Genomic DNA, 11,087 nt, shown 5'->3' on the forward strand with positions numbered 1-11,087 from the left:
GATGTTTTTTATGTTCAATTGATTATTAAGCCAAAATAAACATATCATTGGGTAAAAATTTTAATATAGTCTAACCAGAGCAGGGCCCTGGAATTTCACCAGTTGTTACTTCCATAATACGTGCTTGATGAAGTCACCATCCTAACCTATTTTCCTATTGGCAGATTTGCCAGGTATTTATCTTCTGGTGTGCAATTTCTATTAGTGATTGCATCATGAAACCCTTCACTGTCTTCTGGGGTCTTTATAGGAAACAAGACTACCATCCTTGACCAGTGGAGTCAGAGAGACCACAGAAGGAGTCTTTCGGAAAGGAGGGACATGGTGGTAGCATAAAATGAGACAGAAAGGCCAATATTTCAGTCTGAGGAAGGTTAGAGAGCATCCTTATCAAGAACTATTTTTATCAAGTACTAGATTCAGAGAGTAGACTGTAGGAGTTTGTGATTTCAAAGATGAAGGAATTCTGGCTAATATAAAGGTCTAGGTCACTACCATGAGAGGAAGTGGCTAAAACTGATGGGAAGTGAAAATAGTTAGAAATCAATTGGTCAAAGAATTCTACCTCCCTGAAAATGGCAGAAACTGGGATTGGAAAAAAAGTCCATGAATCAAGCACTAAAGTTCTTCCTAAATGCAGAAGAGTGACCCAGAAGCTGAAGATCATATGGAAGTGGGCAGAATGGTGGTATTATAACCTGATGCCATGAGCTTCAGTACATTTTTATTTAAGAATGGAACAGTAATTGTTTGAGTGATTGCTCTAGGTTCAGAAATCGGCAATTATATGGGGGAGGGAGCAGCTCTCACCTTCCAGGAAAACTTTATTCTCTTGGGAGTGCAAGGATGTGGTAGGAGAGTACTATGAAGATGGTTAAAATCTAGAAGAACTTACTTACAATACTGTTGGATTCCGCTGGGCACAGTCTAAAGGGTACAGAATAAATAGGAAACAGTGCTTGAGAATGAGTCAAAGGGTAGAAGAGTAGAACCACAAGAAGTGGACAGAGAGGCCTGACTTTTGGTTTGGGCTCAAGATAAGAAGAATGGAAAGAATTCACCAGCCAGGAGAGGTTCCTAAATTTGATATTAACATTATCTTAAAGCTAGAATTGGCTTCAAGTCTCAGGTGTTATCAGCAACTGGTGTGTACAAGACTTTCCTCTTTGTGGCACACTGAGTATCTCATAGCATGTGGAAAGGTGTTGTTCCAGCACAGTTTGCTGAACTGTGGTCCAGGTGTGGGCTGAGGTCTTAAGATGGTTTACAGAGCTCTTTATCATCCATCTTCATCTTGTAGTCTTTCTCCCTGGCATAACTAAATGTCCAACAACATTCCCCCCTCCACAATTGGGCTCCAGATGAGCATGATGCTCACGTCCTATCCACCTTCACCTGAGGAATTCATAATCAAATTCAAGCATCAACTGAAATGTCCACTGCTCTATAAAGTCGTATCAAACTGCTCTTTCCCTCCCCAAGCTTCACCAAACTAACTCCTCCTTCAGGCCAAAAAGTTCCCAGAGCACTTCAGTCAAACTGAAGGTGACCTGGAGGGGCAGAATTGGATGAAATTAGATAGAATTGATGTGCCCTGAGACTCCTAAAGACATGTCTACTGTCCATGTGTAATGGAGAAGACACTGGCAAAGTTTCATTGTAAATCTACATGAAACACATATATCTGGCCAACGACAGCCAGCAACATGTGGTAAAACCTCTAGACCCTGATTATGTTGGCCTGAATCCTGTTCTCCAGGGGATTAGCTCCAAGGCATTGAGAAGCTTTCATTGCTTCCATTTCCTTCTCTGTAAAATGAGGATCATGAAAAGGTATTTAACCCAGAAGTGTTATGAAAATTAGATGAGTACATTAATATAAAGCCTTCGGAACTTCCCCAGACCAATAGAGTGTGCAGTAAGAGGCAGGTATTATTTTGATTAGTACCGATTTTTTAAATTCTCTTGATTTTAATTGAAAATTAATGTTGAATTTACATAATTGATTTTTTTCTTTTGTTTTTTGTTCACTATTTTATACGTTTGTTTTTCTCTTTCTTTTGGGAGAATTCAAGCAGTAAAAAGGAAATTATTAAGAAACACATTAATTTTCTCTAAGGTTAATATAGCCCATGCTTCTTTTCAAATTATGATTTATTTTTTTTACACCTAAGAACACACACACAAACGTATATTTAATAATTATTTGAAAGTAATTTTAAGTAGTTATTTAAGAGCTTATCTCATCATATTCTATCCATAATCCTCGAAAAAGATTTCTATAAAGTTTTTTTAGATGGGTAAAGCAAAATAAGAATATATTTAGACAGTATGTTTAAATTAGCACAAAACTCTACTTCTTTTTTCTCACCAGTTCTTGCTTTTACAAGTCTGTGTATTATTTTAGACAGGGATTCCTTACTTGCACTTCTTATTAGAATCATGTGGGAATGTAAATACTGGCAGCTTTTCAGATGAAACTGCTAAGTGAAATGTATTCTGCGCTTTAGTGGAGCTTTACTCCACTCTTAAAATAAAATAGCAAGTGGAAGATTTTAAGACTTGAGGTCTATTTATTAACAGGCTGCTTAGGGCAGCATTTGTACTGTCCTTTCCTGGAAATCTTACTAACTCAACACGAGCCAATCCATCAAGGCTTCACAAAGGAGGCGATGAAAAGCAGGCCTGTCTCCTGCACTTAAAATTGAAATTAGCCTGATTGGATTGCACAAAGAGTCCTCTGCAGTCAGCCCTGGTTGACTTCAAAGGATTCATATCCATGAAGGAAAAAAAAAATCCAAAACTACAAAGGGTTGAGAATCTGGCACAAATAATGCCATTTTTTTCTTGAAGCTTAAAACAAAAACAAAACAAAATCTTGCTATTTCCAAACAATTAATTTGAAAACTATGTTTATTTGATGTCTATTTATTTGTCATTTAATAGATACAGTTGACTCTAAATATTACTACTCAAGTTTAAGTCAATTATCTTTATGTAACTTATAAAATACATCTTGCTTTGGTAAGTGAAGAAAATAAATATTTCTGAAATTTTGTTATGTTTTGACCATTTATAGTAGATGTGGCAAATGTAAATGTGTGCAAGGCTGGCAGGAGGTATGATAATGGAAGCAGATTGGATGGGGAATGTGGTGAACTGGGAGGACAGTCTTGTTTAAAGGGAGCAGCAATTACTCAGCATTGGCCAATTGTTGCCTTGCAAGGAGCTGAATCAGCATTGCCAGCCCTAAAGATTGTCAAGAGAAGGCTGAAAATTGGATTTTTATGTGATCTCTCCCAATTTTCCCACAATTGCAATTAATGAAAAAATTAAGACTCTCCGTGGGCTAACAAAACAAGTTATAATTATCATATTTCATAGAGAAATCAGTTACAAGCGTCTGTGGCTCAAACGATTGAAGATCAGGTTTGCAAAAATTAGTAATTGCAAGAAATCTCTGCTTCTTCTAAGTTGGTAAGGTGAAAATGTTGCTCAGAGGTCAGTGGCTGGTGCCTCAAGGCTTCAGATGCCAAGTTCAGCTTCTTAAGCAGGAGCCTAGGAAGTTGCATTTCTGGGGCTGAGTCATTACTGCTGTCTTTGAAGCTGCCACCATGAGGACTCGCACTTCAGCTGCTACAGCTGTAGTGAATATTGTCATTACTTCCTGAATTATTCCCAGTGCTACCCCTGTAGCCTCCATTATGGGGATTCCTCAATGCTGCTGCTGCTGCTGAAATCAATATTTTTACTACTTCCAGAACTGTTGCCATTGCAGCTTTATTATCACTGCAGCTACCACCGGAGATAGCTTCAGATTCTGGAAGCAGGAAGAGAGTCACTTCTCTCCTCTAGCTGTGTGATTTTCAGCCAGTTCCTCCCATAGGCAGATGACAGAAATGATATGCCAATTTCCTTAAGAGTATAGATGCAAAATTCTGAAAATATCAGAAAACTAAGTTAACCCATATATTAAAAAAAAATCATCAGTAATGCAGAATAATGGCATTGGTTTTATCTAGTGATGCAGGAATGCTTTAACAATAGAAAGTCTTTTAATGTCATTTACCACGTTAACGACTGAAGGAGGGAAAGTAGGATTATTTCAGAAGATGCAAGAAAAAACATGCTAAAATCCAATATCCATTTATATTAAAACTTTATACCAAACTAGGACTAGAAGACAACTTTCTTAATTTGATATGTTTATTTATAACAAAACCATCAACACTATCATATTTAATGTTGAAACCTAATCAATATTTTCTATCAAAGCTAGGAAAAGGAAAGAGACGTCTGCTGACACTGCTTATGTTTATCATTGTCCTAGAGATCTCGGCCAGTGCAGTAAGACAGGACAAAGAAATGTCATAAAATTAGAAACAGAAAAAAAACACAAATTGCCATTGTTTGAAGATGTTAAAATTACCCATAGAAAATCTGTAGTCAACACTGTTCAAATCAATAAAATTTTTAGATATAAAGTCAAAGTAAAAAAAAATCATAATATTGTAATAAAACAGCAGCAACCAATTAGAAAATATTATTTTAGAGGTATAACATTTATAACAGCATAAAACATTAATGTACCTAAAAATTAATCCAGAAAACACGTATACGATCTTTCACTTAATTTTATTTACTGGCATAAATACCTATATATACCTAAATTAAAAATAAAACATGAAGATACCCTGTTCATGGATAGAAAGGCATAGAATCATAAAGATAGCAATTTATAAATTTACGGTTATTCCAATAAATACTCCACTAGCATTTTTCTTAGAACTTGACCTTAAAAGGCATATTGAAAAATCAGTGGAAAGGAAGAGCCAAGTTTATTTTGAAATATAATACCCTATCAGATATTAAAACTTTTATAATTAAAATTGCTTGCTTTGACTTAATGATACACTAATAAATCAATGGGGAAAAAAATAGAGCATCAAGAAATAGATCCATGGATATGCTGAATATTTTGGGCTTGTAATGAGAGATGAAATATGACAAATAAGTGGAAAAATCGTGCTGTTTAGTAAACAATGCTGGGATGACTGACTATCCATATATAAATAAAATCTGTATTTTATATCGTATCACACAAATCCATTTTGGTTAAAGACTTAAATATGAAAAATAAATCTTTAAAACATTTAAAAGTGCAGATAGGAAACTAATAACTTTGGTGTAAGGAAGGATTTATTAAACAAACACAAGAAAATATGAAGACCAAAAGAAAAGACTGATAAATTAGACTACATGGAAATTAAAAATTATAGACATCCTAAGTAAAGGTTAAATACAGCCAGAAAACTGAATGCAATCTTTACAAAATATGAAACTGCAAAATTTAGTATCCGTTTTATACCAAAGATCCCTACAAATCAATGAGATAATTCAATAGAAAAAATTGGTTAAAGACTCTGACACAATATTCACAAAAGATGATAGAAATGAATGGTGAATTATTATGGAAATACAGTTTAAAATAGCAAGGTGCAATTTAACAACTATAAAACTGTGACCTTTGCCAGTGTGAAAATACAAAACTATGGCAGGAACTCATGTACTGCTAAGAGGAATTTAAATCTGCCACTTTGGAGAGTAATTTGGCAGTAAATGATAAGGTTAAAAAAACATAAAATATATGTATATGTATATAAAAATACAAAATATATGTATACATATATATAATATGTATAATAGCAACCAGAAAGTCCACCAGGTAAATCTTCCTAGAGAAATCCACACCCATGTACAAAAAAAAAGGTATGTCCAAGGAGGTTGGTTGGATCATTATTGGTAATAGCTAAAAATCAGAAATAATTTAAAAGCCTATTACTAGGAAAATGGAAAAGTAAATTGTGATATGTGCATAGAATGTAAAACTATATATTAGTTAAAATTAATTATCTGAATATATATGAATCAACATGGATGAATCTGGAAAAACAATGTTGAATCTGGAAAAACAATGTTGAGTGACAACAGCAAATGTCAAAAAAAATCTAAAAAATGATATAATTTATAAGAAATGTAAAAGCACATGTAGTGGGGCTGGCCCTGTGGCCAAGTGGTTAAGTTCCCGCGCTCCGCTGCAGGCGGCCCAGTGTTTCCTTGGTTCGAATCCTGGGCGCGGACATGGCACTGCTCATCAAACCACGCTGAGGCAGCGTCCCACATGCCACAACTAGAAGGACCCACAACAAAGAATATACAACTATGTACCAGGGGGCTTTGGGGAGAAAAAGGAAAAAAATTAAATCTTAAAAAAAAAAAGCACATGTAGTAACAGATTGTTTACAGCTACACACATACCTGGACACACACAAACATTGGGATATTTGGGAAATGGGATGGGAATAGGAGTTCAATTATATTTGTAAGATTTATTTCTTATAAATGAAGGATCTGAAGCAAAAATGCTAAATATTTACTTTGAGTGTTTTAATAAAGAAAAATTAGAAGATGGGAAGAATGATTTTAACAAATTTAACGCAGGAGCTTTTTTCATTTTTATGTTATCTTTTTATATTATCTTATATTTGCTTATCCTAATATCAATGCGTATTATTTTAATTTGCAATATATGGAAACTAACACGTAGATTTTTCTTCTTAAAAAAAACCCTTTTATTTATTTTGGTCTTAGAGGCTTAAATATTTTTCATACACAGACCCAGGCTTTGCCTCCCAGAAACGTATGCACATGCCAAACACACCAGTAGTCAGGAAAGTACTGAACTTAGAGGCTCTTGGTGTTGCTTCTTATTGTCCTTCGTATCCTTTATTGGCACCCATTCTTCATCCTAGAAGAGTCCAAAGAAGGCAGATACAAGTTTTTCAACTGCCATGGTCTGTTTGGGCTGCTGTAACAAAATACTCAGACTGTGTAGCTTATAAGCAACAGAAACTTATTTCTCACAGATCTGGAGGCTGAAAGTCCAGGATCACAGTGCGGGCAGATCCGGGTGTGTGGCTGGTTGAAGGCCCAACCCACTTCCTTGTTCATAGACTGCCGTCTTCTCGCTGAGTCCTCACATGGTGGAAGAGGCAAGAGATCTCTCTGGAGCTTCTTTTATAAGAAGAGTAATCCCTAATCCCATTCCTGAGGGCTCCACCCTCATGACCTGAGCACCTCCGAAAGGCCCCATCTCCTAATACCGTGACATTGGGCTTTAGGATTTCAACATATGAATTTGGAGGGGACACAAACATTCAGAACATAGCACCAGGCCTGTTCAGGTCCTCCTACTTAATATCAATTTTGCCCTGAAGGAAATGCATTGCCACAGTAATTTACCTAATGAAATCACTCCAACTTTTTGACTCAAGCCACACCCACTTTTGGAAAACTGTATGTCTCTCTCCTCCAGCGAGACTCTCACAGGATATAAATTTGTTAGAGTCCACCTGTGGACAGTCTGCTCAGTAAAGTAACATGATACTAAAATATCTATGAATCCATAAATCAAGGTGTTACACCCTGTGTTGCTGTGCATCCAGGTGGCTCTGCTTAACTTTCTCGGAGTGTGTAAATTCTTGGACAATAAGGATGCCTCATTTGGCATTTTGATCAAATATGTCACCCTCACCCATCAATTTAAACTATCAGGGTGGGATTGTCAGCCCTGAGTAGAAGGCACTCCACCAGCATTGGAGCAGTATTTCCCGTAACATATGACTACAGGGCTGAAGTTGTGTAAAGGCTGAAGGCATATTATTCTTATTCCATAGATTGGAAAACTGGAGCCCAGGCAGGCTAAATAACTTGCCCAGGGTAGCATTCTGAGTGTAAGGCAGTGGCAGTGTTTAAATCCTACTTTTCACTCTTCTCTGACTTGGGATAGTGTAACATACTTGAGTACTGACCAAAATCCACAGCTCTAGCCCTGTCACAGCACTCTCTTCTCACACAAAGCTGTTAGGTAGATGGTTAGAAAAGTGACAGTGCTATGGATTCCGGGAAATGCTGTTGCATCAGTATATCACTGTCTTTCATGAGTAACCATAACCCACCTTAGAGAAACTGCATACGCTGAGAAGTTGGAGTTCTCCCTTCCCTGAAATCAATCAATCTGTAAATTCCTATTAACTGAATAAATGAATAGCATTTCAGTATCAAGTCACAAATACTCAAAGGAGGCAGAGAAGACCATTTTTATAAAACAATCTCAAATTTTCCTGCAGATTCATCTTGCAATTTGTACACCCACCTGCTGTATAAGATCAGCTCCTTTTATTCACTGTGGGTACTATAACCCTTTTAGAAATAGCAAATATTTTTATGATCACATGAGTAACTACCCAAATAAAAGGCAATAGATGAACCAATTATCCCAGGGCATAAGCTTATCCTTGGAATGAAATTCGATCGTTAAAAGACTTTGGATCACTTTTTTTTTCTATTTTAGGAGTACCAAACTAATTCCCAAATAAAATCTAAGGCACTAAGATAATCTGATTCAATAAAAGAAATAGCACCTTTATGCCCTTTCTAATGCAGAAAATTAATTTCCTGCCATTTTTGAAATGTCAGAATTTACACCCAAGATTTCTATGAACTAAAATCAATAAACTAATAATAAACAGTTAAAGGAAAAAAACTGAAGTAGTGGTGTTATCAAAGGGGTTATATGATAATGCTTTCCATTTACTAAATAAAGATTTTCTTATATTTTCCTAAATATAAATTTTCAAAGAAAATAGAATGTTCTTTTAACATAGGAGAAACACTCAAATGGGGTAAATGAATTTCTTTTCCTATTTTGAATAAAATAAATGTCAGTCAGTTGGCCCATGATATACCGAGTGAGATACACAGAAAAAAAGAATGTGATTAAATAGCTTCTCATTTGGTGCATTGTTTGTATATTCAGTCTTGATGATAATGCACTCAAACACAATCCATCACTGATTTTAATTTCCTTTATTGTCTTACAGATGGATGAAAAGGAAAGAGAATTAAATGAAGGAGTTGTTTAGCCAGGCTGTGCACCATCTCTTGGTACAGATGGCACACACATGCTGTGTTCTTTGCAAGATGAGTTTGGCTAAGCAGCAATGCCCACCTCTCCCAGTCTATGCTGCCCACAAGCACTTTCCTAGGAGATGGAGTTAGAAAAGACTCATTACCTGACTTTTTATTTGTAGGAATCATAAAACAATGAGCTTAATTTTCATGAATCACGTAATAAAAAACAGTCTCATATTCTGTGCATGTTACATGTTTTAAAATTACAAGATCAATAATAGATGTCTTTGATGCTACCAGGGACTCACTGATCAAGAGTATATTTGCTAATCCTTTTTCTTCTAATATGGTTGGCAATTCCTGATTCTCTCATCCTCCCTCTTTTCTTTTCTTTCTTTCTTTCTGTTTTTCTTTTGGTGAGGAAGATTGCCCTGAGCTAACAACCATTGCCAATCCTCTTCTTTTTTATTTTTTTCCTTGAGGAAGGTTGTTGCTGAGCTAACATCTGTGCCAGTCTTCCTCTATTTCGTATGTGGGATGCCTCCACAGCATGGCTGATGAGTGGAGTAGGTCTGTGCCTGGGATTCAAACCCGCAAACCCCAGGCCTCCCAAGCAGAATGTGGAGCTTTAACCACTTGGCCACGGGGCTGGCCCCTCTCCCTCTTTTTTTAAACTATACAAACATAAATCAGAATTTATATTATAAAGTGAATGAAATTATTGTGTACAGATAAGGATAATAATTTTTTCTTCATTAGGTTGAATATTTTTTGCAGGAGTAGAGTAAAACTTAAAAATATGATCTATAATCAGAGATCTGAAATTTCTTAAGTTTTATGTCCATTGAGAATATAGGGGTTTTAAAGCCTTTTATTCAGCACCCAGGTTTACTACCTGAGCATATCAGTTCTGAAATCCTTTAGCTTGAGAAAACGTTTCTTCAGGAAACTTCTTCAAAATGCTTGACTTTTCCTGGAAATTCATACATATAGCCTCTTATCTTTGACATTCGTCAATACAAATGGTTTAAAAGGTAAAGTACTTGGTGACTAAACAAGAATGCTTTCTTTCACACAACCTTCTCTGATGCTCAAGGGGACATGACCTCTCCCTTCTTGGGCCCCCAACATTCTCCACCTCTCATACAGCACCAGATGCCCAAAGGGTGTTTATTTGTTTCTAAGTATCTTATCCAGTTGACTGTGTGCTCCTTAAAGGATAGAGCCATGACTTCTCCATTCCTGTATCCCCAAGGGCCAAGGACAGTGCTTGGACAGGTATGTGAGTTCAATAAAATGAAAAGGACAGCTGAAAAATCCCCATATTAAAAGAAAATCCACTTTTGTGTCCCTTGTCATTGATTCTCTGGATATTTCTGAATAGTCCAGAGCACACTTAAAACATTTCATGCTGTTCTGTGTTCTTTTATGTGATGGTCAGTCAGGTGTGGCCACAAGAGGAGACACAGGAGAGATTTGGGAAAACAAAGTTTATTATACTCACAGGTCCCTGGCACACAATACGGAGCCACCTGGGGAAGACTCAGGGTAGTGAGGAGGCAGAAAGCAGGAGCAGAGTGATGGGAAAGCTGAGGCTAGACCCTTTATTGGGGGTTCCAAGGGAAAGGCAAGGCGTGGCAGGGTAAAGAGTTTAGGACTGACTAGTTTGAATGATTTCAGTGGGCTCCCAGCTGTATGGGTGGTCCCTAGTTGCCTGGTACCTGGCCCTGGGATGATTAAGGCAAAGGCATATTGCCTCCTGGAGTGCACGGGGCTGATATTGGTTAATTTGATTGGTTCCAAATCCAAATTCAGATTGGTTAATTTGCAAATCAAAGGCATGCTTTGGGCTCGGTCCTTTAGCTACAGAAGGGGCAGTCTCTCCCTAGCCAGAAAGGTTTTAAAATGCAGAAACATTATGATATACAGAAAATTAAAAATATATATAAACAATACACACATCCTCATGGAAAGGTTCGTGCAAGGTAGGAATCAGGGAAAATAGTGGTCTGTCATTACCTTCAGGGTCACAGCCACTTCTCTGCACCACTGTCTAATTCTCCTTTCCTCTCCCACTATGAACCCTCCTGGTGGCCCCTTGCTTATTCCCCATC

General features: G+C 36.8%; 1 long non-coding RNA gene across 1 annotated transcript in view; it reads left to right on the forward strand.

Annotated features, from left to right (window-relative positions):
- Positions 1-11,087, forward strand: part of LOC139085036 (uncharacterized) — a 29,254-nt gene that overhangs the window by 14,095 nt on the left and 4,072 nt on the right. The window lies entirely within an intron of this gene.

This window comes from Equus przewalskii, chromosome 8 (assembly GCF_037783145.1).
Source record: "Equus przewalskii isolate Varuska chromosome 8, EquPr2, whole genome shotgun sequence".
In the NCBI taxonomy this organism is placed as follows: domain Eukaryota; kingdom Metazoa; phylum Chordata; class Mammalia; order Perissodactyla; family Equidae; genus Equus; species Equus przewalskii.